At 38.3% G+C, this 11,930-nt stretch overlaps 1 protein-coding gene and 1 pseudogene across 1 annotated transcript in view; one reads left to right on the forward strand and one right to left on the reverse strand.

Moving 5' to 3' along the window:
• The window catches only part of SPAG6 (sperm associated antigen 6), a 151,462-nt gene that overhangs the window by 14,500 nt on the left and 125,032 nt on the right, over window positions 1-11,930 (forward strand). The gene's annotated exons all lie outside the window — the stretch shown is intronic.
• Window positions 7,175-7,439, reverse strand: LOC102863227 (annotated as a pseudogene).

Genomic DNA, 11,930 nt, shown 5'->3' on the forward strand with positions numbered 1-11,930 from the left:
CACATAACAACAACAACAACAACAACACCTAAATTGGAATTTCTATGTATGAAAGTTTTAAATGAAGTTGTCAGTTCAGTTTTAGGGATGTATATGGGATCCTGAATAAATAAGCTTGCTTTTAAAAATCTTTTTATATGCATATAATCTGGTGGTTAATGGAAGTAAGGGCAGGCTTGAAGAAAGAGAGTGAAACAACCAAAAGGAAAAAGAGAGTTATGTGTAATGACATACTTGATACAGCTTTATTTTCTTTCTATTTTTTTAAAAAACCCAACCGCAAAGTGTATAGGCATGCTAGTGTGCTTAATCATCTAAGAGTGCCACCTTCCACAACTGCCATCCATACATATCCCATGGAAACAAGGAACAAAAGAAGAAACAAATCTGTACTGGAGGAAATACAAGCAGGATGCTTCATAGAAGCAAGAATGGTGAAACTTTATTTCGTATATTTTGGACAGGTTGTTAGGAAGAGCCAGTCCTTAGAAAAAGACATTATGCTGGGTAAGTTAGAGGGTCAGCAAAAGAATTGAAGACTCGCAATGAATGGATTTAACACAGTGACTGCAACAGGGGGCTTGAGCATGGTAGGGATCATGATGATGACACGGAATAAGACAGTGTTTTTGTATGTTGTTCATAGAGTCACTGTGAGCAGTAGTTGACTCGAAGGCACCTGGAACATCAGCCTGTATGGTGCCATTCTGTATTTCTTTTCAGTGCCATCCTCAGTAGTTACTGACTTTGTTGGAATGTTTGTTAAATTCTTCAGGGTTACTGTAACCTATGAATATACTTTTTTTTTGGCACATTCTCTTAAAAATTCTGTTCCTTCTGTGTAATAAAAAGATAAATGGCCCAATTTGAAAATGAGAAAGGTCTTGGAATAGACATTTCTCAGTGACGACATCCTATTAGAAAATAGGCACAAGTAAAGATATTCAATCAGATCCACACCTATTAGTGTAACCAGAACTGAAAGAGAGGGGTGGGGGTTGGAATGGTGGTTGAAAGAGAAAGAAGGAAAATAACATGTTGATAAGAGAAATTGGAACCTTCATATGTTCCTAGTTGGTATTTAATATGATACAACTGCTTTGGAAAGCAATATTGTAGTTCTTCATTAAATTAAATGTGTAGTTAGATTTTTACATAGAAATTGTACTTTTAGATATATAGTTATAAGAATTGAAAACAGATGTTCAAACAAAACCTTGAACACATATTGTTTACAGTGCTAGTCGCAATAATCAAAAGGTGGAAACAGATGTCTACCATTGATGAATAGATAATTAAAATATAGTGTATATCTGTTATGGAATGTTACTTATTAAAACTAGATGGTACAAATGGTTAAGTGCATAATTACTAGCTGAAATACTGGTTGTTTGAACTCAACCAAAGGTGTCTTGTGAGAGAGGCCTGGCAGTTTGCTTCCCAATGCAAACCCTTATGGAGTAGTTCTGCTTGCACACATATGTCTTCATCAGTTGGAATCAGTATGATAGCAGCTAACAACTACAGCTGACTGTCCACATTGGCACTCAGTCAAAATGAGGAGAAACAGCAGCAAACATCCATTAATACTTGGAACATGGAATGTGTGGAGTATGAATGTTGAGAAACTAGAAGTGAAAAATAAAATGGAACGCATGAACGTCGACTTTCTACGCATTAGGTAGATGAGATGGACTGGCTTTGGCCACTTTGAATCAGACAATCACTATGCTGAGAATGAAGAATGGAGTAAGAATGGTGTTGCATTCATAGTTAAAAAGACAATTTCAACTTCTATCCTGAAGTATATTTTGAGTGGATATTATTCATACACATACAAGGAAGACCTGGTAATATGACTTACTCAAATCTGTGCACCAATAGCTAAAGCCACAGAGGAGGAAATTGAAGATTATTATTAAATTTTGCACTCTGAAATTGACCAAACATGCACTCAAGATGCATTATTGATAATTGGTGATTAGAATGCAAAAGTTGGAAACAATGAAGAAAAGTAAGCATAGTGAGTGGCAAAGTATGGACTTGGTGGTAATAGAAACGAGGCCAGAAGTAGAATGATTTAATTTTGTGTGTTCAATGATTTGTTCACTGCAAATACCTTTAAAAAAACCCTACAAATTATGACTTCGCACATGGACGTTACCAGAAAAATTACATAGGAATCAGATTGACTACATCTGTGTAAGAAATTTTTGGAGAAGCACAATATTAGCATTCAAAACCAGACTAGGTGCCAACTGTGGAACAGACCATCAGTTACTCATGTGCAAAATCAACTTAAAGCTGAAGAAAATAAAAGCAAGTCCATGAGAACAAACAGATGATCTTGAATCTATCTCATCTGAATTTAAAAATCATCTAAATAGGTTTGGAAGATTGAACACCAATAATCAAAGACCATATGAATTGTGAGATGACATTAAAGATATCATCTATGAAGATCACTAAAAGAGGGGAAAGAAAACCTAAAATAGATGTGTGAAGAGACCCTGAAAATTGCACGGGAGTGTTGGGAAGGTAAAATAAAGGGAAGAGATGCTGAAATGAAAGGGCTGAACAGAAAATTTGAAAGGGCAGCTCTGGAAGACAAGCAAACAATAATGGAATGTGCAATGACCTAAAACAGAACAAAAAATGAAAGAAATTTGTTCAGCATTTCTCAAGCTGAAGGACCTGAAAAACAAATTCAAGCCTGGAGTTGTAATACTTAGGGATGCTATGGGCAAATTCTTTTATGATCCTGGAAACATCAAAAGAAGATGGAAAGAATATTTCAGAGTCATTGTACCAAAAAGAATTGGTCAGCATGGAAATATTTCAAGGAGTACCATGAATTCTATATGACCTACCTATTCCACTGCTTCGAATATACTTTAAGAAAATGAGAACTGAGGGACAGAGACTTGTACACCAATGTTCATTGCAGTGTTATTCACCATAGCAAGAACATAGAAACAGCCCAGATGTTCAACCACGATGGAATGGATAGAGCAATTATGGTACATTAACACAATGGAATACTATGCAGCATGCAGGAGCAATTATTTTGTAAATTACTACCTAACTGGGGAGGGACTGGAGAGAGTTATGCTTAGTGAACTCAGTCTCTTAAAGGCAAATACTGTGTAAGACCATTATTATTTTTTTCCTCTCTCTCTCTTTTGGGGTGTGGGGTGGGGTCTTTTCTTGTTGTGTACCGTTGAACCAAATCTGACTGGCACAGGATGAGATTGCCTCTCCTCCCTCTCCAGCAGAGCGTCTGGTGGATTGGAACCACATAAGACCATTAATATAAAACAAATATGAGGATCCGAGGCAGGGAAGAGGGGGAGCAGTGGGGTGAGAATGGGTGGGTGGGGGGCTTAATCATAGGGTCACACAATTTGATTGGTGAAGGGGAGGGGTGTGTGAAGGAAGAGGGAAAGATAAAGTGTGAAAAACAATTACATAAACTTTGTAAGTAAACCAAATATAAAATAAAAAAGGGAGTGAGAATGAATGGTAGTAGAGGAAGAACTTTAAGTTGCACTGACGGCACTGGGAAAAATAAGACCCCAGGAATTGATGAGATAACAATTGACATGTTTCAAATTATAGAGGCAGGCCAGTATATGCTTGCCAGTCTAAACCAGTAAATTTGGAGAACAGCTGTCTGGCCAGTGGTTTAGAAGATACCCATATTTGCTCACATTCCTAGGAAAAGTGATCCAACAGAATGCGCAAATTACAGAACAGTATCATTACAATCCAGCAAAATACTGCTGAGGATTTTTCCCCCCTCTTGTTGTATACTGTCTAATCAGATCCAACTGGCACAGGAGAAGCTTACCCCTTCCTTCTCCAGCAGAGTATCTGGTAGATTTGAACCATGTACCTTCAAGACTGCAGCACAGCTTCTTGCTACTAGGCTACCAGAGCTCCCTTGCTGAGGATTTTTAAAAAAACAGCTAGAACTACAGCTACAAAGACTGCCACATATTAAGACTGAAGTTGGAAGAGGCCATGGCACCAGGGATATCATTGCTGATATTGGATGAATCCTGGCTGAAAGCAAAGAATGCCAGGATGTCTATTATTGATTATGCAAAGGCATTTGACTCTGTGGATCATAACAAATTGTGGCTAGCATTGAAAAGAATGAGAACACTTAATTGCTTAATTGTGCTCATGTGAAACCTGTAACCTAGACCAAGAGGCTTGTAAGAGAACACGGCACAGTTTAAAATCAGGAAAGGTGTGCATCAGGGTTGTATTCTTTCTCCATACCTACTTAATCTGTATATTGATCAAATTATTTGAGAAGCTTGACTCTATGAAGAAGAATTTGGCATCAGGATCAGAGGAAGATTCATCACTAAACTTTGCTACACGGACAATACAACCTAGCTTGTTGAAAGTAAGGAGGACTTGAAGCTGCTGCAGAAGGTTAAACACTGCAGCCGTTAGTATGGATTACATCTCAACATCAAGAAAACAAAAATCCTCACTGATGGGGAACTGGGCCTAATGGACAGAGAAAGGCTTGAGACTGGCAATGATTTCATCTTACTTGAATCCACAAACAGTACACTTGGTACCAGTAGTCAGGAGAGGAGGAGGCATATTGCATTGGGAAAACCTGTAATTAGAGACCTCTTCAGACTATTGAGGAACAATGATGTCAGTTTGAGGCATGGGTGTGCCTGATTCAGGCATGGTCTTTTCAGTCACTTGCTGTGCATCTGAGAGCTGAGTAGTGACTCAGGATGACAGAAGAATTGATGCTTTTGAACTTGGTGTTGGAGAATACTGAATATTACATGGACTGCCACAAGAACAAACAAGTATGTCTTGGAGAAAATACAACCAGAGTGCTCTTTGGAGACAAGGATGACAAAGCTTTATCTCACATACTTGGTGCACGTTGCTAGGAGAGGCTATTCCTTGAAGAGGGACATCATGCTTGGAAATGTAGGATGGTGAAAAAGAGGAAGATCCTCATTTGGGTAGGTTGACACGGTAACTGTGGGACTGGGCTTGTGTGTGTTACAGATTGTGAGGATGGCATAGGATAGGATAGGATTCAGATCTGTTAGTCATAGTGTCACTATGACTTGTATTTATAATGTTTCACTCAAATTTTTAAATATCCCTTTAACTATTAATAAAATATTTTACTTGTTTGAATCATTAACAATATTAACTGATAATTTCCAAATTCTGTTGGATCAATTTTCTTTGCATCGGGTGCATACTTGTACTCAACTTGATGGCATCTAACAACAACTACAGCAGCAACAAGAAGTACTGATACATGTTACAGGATGAGTGAACCTTGAAAACATGCTTTTATGCTAGACATGTAAAGGTCATATGTTGAATAATTCCATCTTTGTGAAGTGCAGATGTGATGCAGATCCATAGAGAGAGAAGGCAGATTAGTAGCTAGCTGCAGGGTGTTGGAGGACAAGGAAAATGAGGAGTGATTGTTGAAGTTTCATTTTCAACATCAGACTCAACCATGGAGTTGGAACTGACTCATAGCTAATATTCAACCAGGTTTATAGAGGCTAAAAATTCAGAGGCTTGTGGATCCAAATAGTTCCTTTTGTGTTTGTAGCACGACTTCTTACCCACTAGGCCACCAAGGTGATGAAAATGTTTTGTATTTAGGTAGTGCTGATGTTTGTAAAACATTATGAATTACTAAACACACAAAACTAACAAACTATACATGTTAAAAGTAATAAATGTCATGTTATGTGTGGTTGTCACTGTTATGGACTTATCAAGTCAGCTGTAACTAATAACAGTGCTATGAACAGTGGATCTGAACCTTGCCTTATCACTTGTGCCATCCTCACATCTCTGATATATTTGAACCTATTGTTATAGTCAATGTGTCACATTGTCTTCAAGATTTCTTGTCATAGCCTCCTGAGCTTGTGTAGAACTGCTTCTGCTTACTATGTGTTGTTGTGTGCTTTTGAGCCAGACTGACTCATAGCTGACCCTCCAACAGGTTTTCAGAGGCAGTAAATTGAATAAGACTCTTGGATTTGAACCTCATGCCTTTGGGATTGGAGTGCAGCTTCTTGCCACTAGGCAACCTGAGTTCCCTAGTGGTAAGAATTATCTTCCAGGTTTCTTGGCACAGCCCAGTTAGCATGTCTAAGGCTACATTTTTTTTAATGGGTAGGTTATCACAATTTAAAAAGAAAAAACTATATTTGTATAAACATTTTTGTCAATTTATAGATTGGAAAGTTAAATAAGATTTCAGTTTACACTATTTTTTTGCTCATTAGTTAGAAAACTACTTTTCTTATGTACGTTCTTTCTATTAGGTACTTTTTTTTTCTTTCCCAAGTCAAACTGTGTCCAGCTTTATTAAAGATACTTTTCATAAAGAATTATGGTATTTCAGGCAGTACATGGGCAGACAATCGCTAACAGTATACAACAACTTTCAAACTCCCTTCTTCAATGGACTACCAAAATCAGAAAACCGCTATAAAACCCAGTGAAATCTTCATTTGATGCTCTGAAAAGGGAAAGTTTAGAGTGAGGGTTGACATTTTACATTTAGCATGTTGCTTAACAACTTTTCACAAGCCGTCCCTGACTTTCAGAAAAATGAAACAAAAATGGCAGAATTACCAATCTTAAGAACCACAATCTTTAAAAGAAAAATACAAAAACCCCAGTGCTCTTTTGAGAAATCCAACTCAGATTGTCTGACAAAATGGTAAACAATTTCTTGGGGAAGATCATGTATATAATGTCTCTGGACTTATGGGAATCAAGTCTATGCTGAAGGCAGAGCGAGAAGAGGACATAAAAACAGATTTTTGTTTTTCCATACCAGAAGGCCTTTGTGCCAAGTTCGCTAATGTGTGTCAACACCAGGGAATCCTTCCTTCTGACAACCAAGAGGAAGTCTCTCAAAAGCTAGAAGGTAAAGGTGTTTTCATTCACGTCAATTCAGCTTCAGAGACATACTATTAGTGACATTTGCCCCTTCTCCAAAAAGCAGTGAAGTGTTTTGTGTGCTTACAATATAGTTTTTAAAAAAAAAAAGTAAAACAAAATTGTGCATTTTTGTAAAACTTGATAAAATATACTATTTCAAACTGTACAGTCACCAGAAGTACACAGTTACCAAAAATACACTTCACTTGGCATCTCCAGCACCTTTGGCTTTCTGTGCCTGGTCTGTTTTGGCATCTCCATTTTCTGCAGGGTTATTTCCATCCTTGCCAACATCAACATTCCCCTTTTTCCCTTTGGGTACTTTCCCTTCTTTGCAGGCGCCTTTTTAGGCTTAGGCTCTGGCTTTGGAGGAGCAGGTTTAGCAGATAACCTTGCAGATCTCCTCTGTGGCTCGTCCTTCACCTTGGCTTTATCTCAAGGTCTCCTTCAGCCTTTGTCTTGGGCATGGTTGTGACAACAGGCGCTGGACTTGAGGATGCAGCCACATGCAGGCTTGGACTGATCCGGGGGTCGTTCTCCCCTCTTCTTCCTCTATCAGGAACTTTTGGACCTTTTGTTGAGGGCAGATGTGTCTTGGTATCCCACATTGACAGTTCTCAGTACACATTTTCTAAGTGAATAGTTACTATTGGAAGAGAAAAATTAGTAGGGAACAAAAGTGATGAGGAAGCATTTTTTGGCAACTCCTTTCATCTATAAGCCCTTAAAGTATTCTTATAGGACACTTTAACTTTCTCTTTAAAATTGGTTTACGTACAATTATGCATTGTGTTTCTTTCATGCACATTTTGTTTAATGCAGTTGTTCAGTCAATCACTGGTCTTTATTGCTCAATGTCTTTTATCACCTCATCTCATCAAGTCCCCATTGCACCATGCCTATTCTTTCACCCCTTATCTACCTGCTAATCTCTGCTGTTCTGGTCATCCCCTCCTCCACTGTCACCTCTTTTCCATTTTCTTTTGAACACTTATCTTGCTCCTGTTTGCTAAGATAGTCCTTACATTGATTCTTCTAAGGTTGATCCTCCTGTGACCTGGTCCTTTACAGTGTTTGTGCATTCTACGTTTGTGCTTTCCTCATCACTCTCTACCCCTTAGTTACCCTCTAATTATCACAGTTGTGTTTGTGATTCCCCCCCCCCAATAGTGGTCCTATGCAGTATTTGTCTTCAGCATAATGCAATTAGACTTGCCCATGTTAAGTATTATTTTATGACTTTGTTATTCTTTAGTGTTGCATGGTCTTCTATGGTATGAATATGCAACCATTTCTCTATCTGTTCATTTGTGGATGGACATTTGTGTTGTTTCTGTTTTCTGGCTGTTGTGAATAATACTGAGATGAATATGGGTTTATATATACCTGTTTGTGTCTCAGATGATTTCCTTGGAGTATATTCCTAGTAGTGGTATAGCTGGATCATATGGGATTTCTACATTCACTGTTTTGAGGATTCACCAGACTGGCTTACATAGTGGTTATACTATTTACAATCCCACCAGCAGTGCATAAGGGTTCCAATCTCTCTACATCCTCTCCAACATTTATTATTTGCTACCCTGTTAAGTTTTGCTATTGCTATTGGCATGGGATGATATTACTTTGTTGTTTTAATTTGCATCTCTCTGTTTTATATAATTAATCTCACCTGACAAGCTGACTTGATGAGATCCATATTCCCATTCCAAAGAAAGGTGACCTGGTATAGTGTGGAAATTATTGAACAATATAATTAATATTACATGCAAGCAAGATTCTGCTGAAAATTGGCCAAAAATGACTGGTACATCAACAGAGAACTGCCTGCACTGCAGGCTGGGTTTAGAAGAGTCCGTGGTACTTGGTATATGATAGCTAATGTTAGATGGATCTTGGCTGAAAGCAGAGAGTATCAGAGGAATGTCTGACTGTGTTTTATTGACTGCGCAAAGGCATTTCACTGTGTGTATCACAACAAACTTTGGCTGACTCTGAGAAGAGTGGAAATCCCAGAACACTTGTTTGTGCTTATATGAAACCTATATTTGAATGAGGATGCAGTGATCAGAAAAGAGCAAGAAAACACTGCATGGTTTAAAATCAGGAAGATGTGTCCTGTCTGTATACCTTTTGAATCTATAGGTGGAACAGATCATCCAGGAGGCTAGGCTCTAATGAGAAATGTGGCATCAAGTTTGGAGGTAGACTTGTCAACAACCTGCGTTATGCAGATGACACACCCTGCTTGCTGAAACTGAGGAGGACCTGAAGCACTTGCTGCAGAAGATCAAGGACTGCAGCCTTCAATGTGGATTGAAGCTCAACATCAAGAGAACAAAGATTATCACCACCAGGCCAATTGGCAGCATCATGATAGATGATGAAGAGACTGAGATTGCTAAAGGCTGTAGTTTGCTTGGTTCCACAATCAACATTCTTGGTACCAGTAGCCAGGAAATTAAAAGACTAATTGGATTGGGGAAGTCGACTGACAGGGGCCTCTCCAGAATACTGAAGAACAATGATGTTAGTTTGGAGACTAAGGTGTGCCTGATCCAGGTGATGGTCTTTGCATTTACATGCTATGCATCAGAATGGATTCTGAAGCTCCATCTGACATACTTTGTGAATGTTGCAAGGAGGGACCAGTACTTGGAGAGGGATATTATGTCTGGAAGGGGGGAGGGACAGCACAAGAGAGGAAGACCCTTGATAAGACGGATTGACTCAGTGACTGAGGTAATGGAGTTAGGTGGGTGAGAGGCAGTAAGGTTGGCTCAGAATGGAGCAGGGTTCAGAACTGTTGTACATAGGGTTGCTGTGAGTTGCAGGTGACTTGATAGCACATAACAACAACAACATTGATTTTGAATATTTCTGAACTTGTTATTTTTGCCATCTTGTCTCCTTTTGTCATTGGAAGTCTTTTGCTCATTTTGTGATTGAGATATCAGTGTTTTTTTTCTTCTCAAGGCAAAATACAGTATTCTGTAAATTTTAGTTACAAGTCCTTTGTTACACATGTCATTGTCAAATGTTTTTCCCAGTCTATGGGCTTTCTTTTTTACCCAAATTGTAAAAGTTTTTTGAAAAAGATTTGATTTTTACAAAATCTCATTTGTCAGTTTTGTCCTCTACTGGTTGTGCATTTTTGGCTATGTTTACTAGCCTACTTATGCCAGACAGGGCTTTTGAGTTTGTTCCTATTTTTTTTTCTGATGATCTTTTTTTAAAAATTTTGATGAAAGTTTACAGAGATTTTGCATTTTCATTCATTCATTGTTGCACACTTTCCTCCCTGCCTCCCCAGTTCTCCTTTTTCTTTGAAAAGTAAAAAGAAAAAAACTGTTTCATTGTTAAAAAAATTTCTCCCTCCCCTCAGTCCACTCCACTATGCAGCTTTCATTCTGGACTCTTGTCATGACAAGAATACCCAATCATATATCTCTTTTAAACAGTTCTTTTCCTCATCTGTTTCAATGCAGTATGCATTGTTTATCACCTCTTTTCTTTGTTTCTCCCCAACTGCCATGTCAGTCCCATTTTGCAACAGTGGCACTATGCAGTATTTGTCCTTTTGTGACTGAGATATTTCACTCAGCATAACATCCTCCAGGGTCACCCATTTTGTATAATTCATGAGTTCCTTGTTTTTCAATGCAGCATAGTATTCCAATGTGTGAATATACCACAGCTTCTCTATCCATTCGTTTGTTGATGGGCACTTGGGTTGTTTCCATCTCTTTGCTGTTGTGAATAATGCTGCAGTAAACATGGGTGTGCATATATCTGCTTGGGTGGCAGTTCTAGTTTCTCTAGGTATATTCCTAGTAGTGGAATTGCTGGGTCAAATGGTATTTCTGTTTCCAACTTTTTTTTTTTTGACTTTGGATTTCCATTCATTCATTGTTGCTTTTTTTCCCCCTACCCACGTCTCACCACCCAATTCACTCTTCTGTTTGAAAAGTAAAAGAAAAATTCTTTAATTGTTATACAGTCCCTCCCCCCAAGTCCACTCCACTATGCAACCTTCATTCTGAACTCCTGTTGTGATAATAATATCTAATCCTATATCACTTTTAAAGAGTTCTCTCCCTCATCTGCTTCAATGCAGTAAACATTATTTATTTCCTCTTTCTCAGACTCCTTCCAAACCCAATGTCAGTCTCATTTTCCAACAGTGGCACTATGCAATATTTGGTTTTTTGTGACTGAGATATTTAACTCGGCATAATGTCCTCTAGGATCATCCATTTTGTATAATATTTCATGAGTTCGATAGTATTCCATTGTGTGAATATACCAGAGCTTCTCTGTTCGTTTGTTGATGGGCACTTAGGTTGTTCCCAACTCTTTGCTATTGTAAACAAAGCAGCAATAAACATGGGTTTGTATACATCTGCTTGCCTGGCAGTTACGGTTTCTTTGGAGTATATTCCCCCAATACTGGAATTGCTGGGACAAATGGTATTTCTATTTGCAATTTCTTGAGAGAGCACCATACAGCCTTCCATAGTGGTTGAACCATTTTACACTCCAACCAACAGTGAATAAGTGTCCAGTTTCTCCACAACCTTGGCAGCATTTCATGTTTGCTGCTCTATTAAATGTTGCTGTTCTTACTGGGGTGAATTGATATCTCATAGTTGTTTTGATTTGCATCTCTCGTAGAGCTAGGGACTTTGAACATTTCTTCATGTGTTTGTTTGCCATCTGAATGTCTCCTTTGGTGAAGTGTCTGTTCATATCCTGTGACCATTTTTAAATTGGGTTGTTTACTTTTGTCTTGTTGTGGTGCTCAAGTATTTTATAAAAGTCCCTTATCAATCTACAACCAGGAGAAGATAAAATAGATGAATGGGACCTTCTAAGAATCAAATCCCTATGCACATCCAAAAACTTCTCCAATAGAGTAAAAAGGGAAGCCACAGACTGGGAAAAAAATATTTGGTAAT

This window comes from Elephantulus edwardii, unplaced genomic scaffold (genome assembly GCF_000299155.1).
Source record: "Elephantulus edwardii isolate Elephantulus edwardi_28Jun2011 unplaced genomic scaffold, EleEdw1.0 scaffold00054, whole genome shotgun sequence".
NCBI lineage: Eukaryota > Metazoa > Chordata > Mammalia > Macroscelidea > Macroscelididae > Elephantulus > Elephantulus edwardii.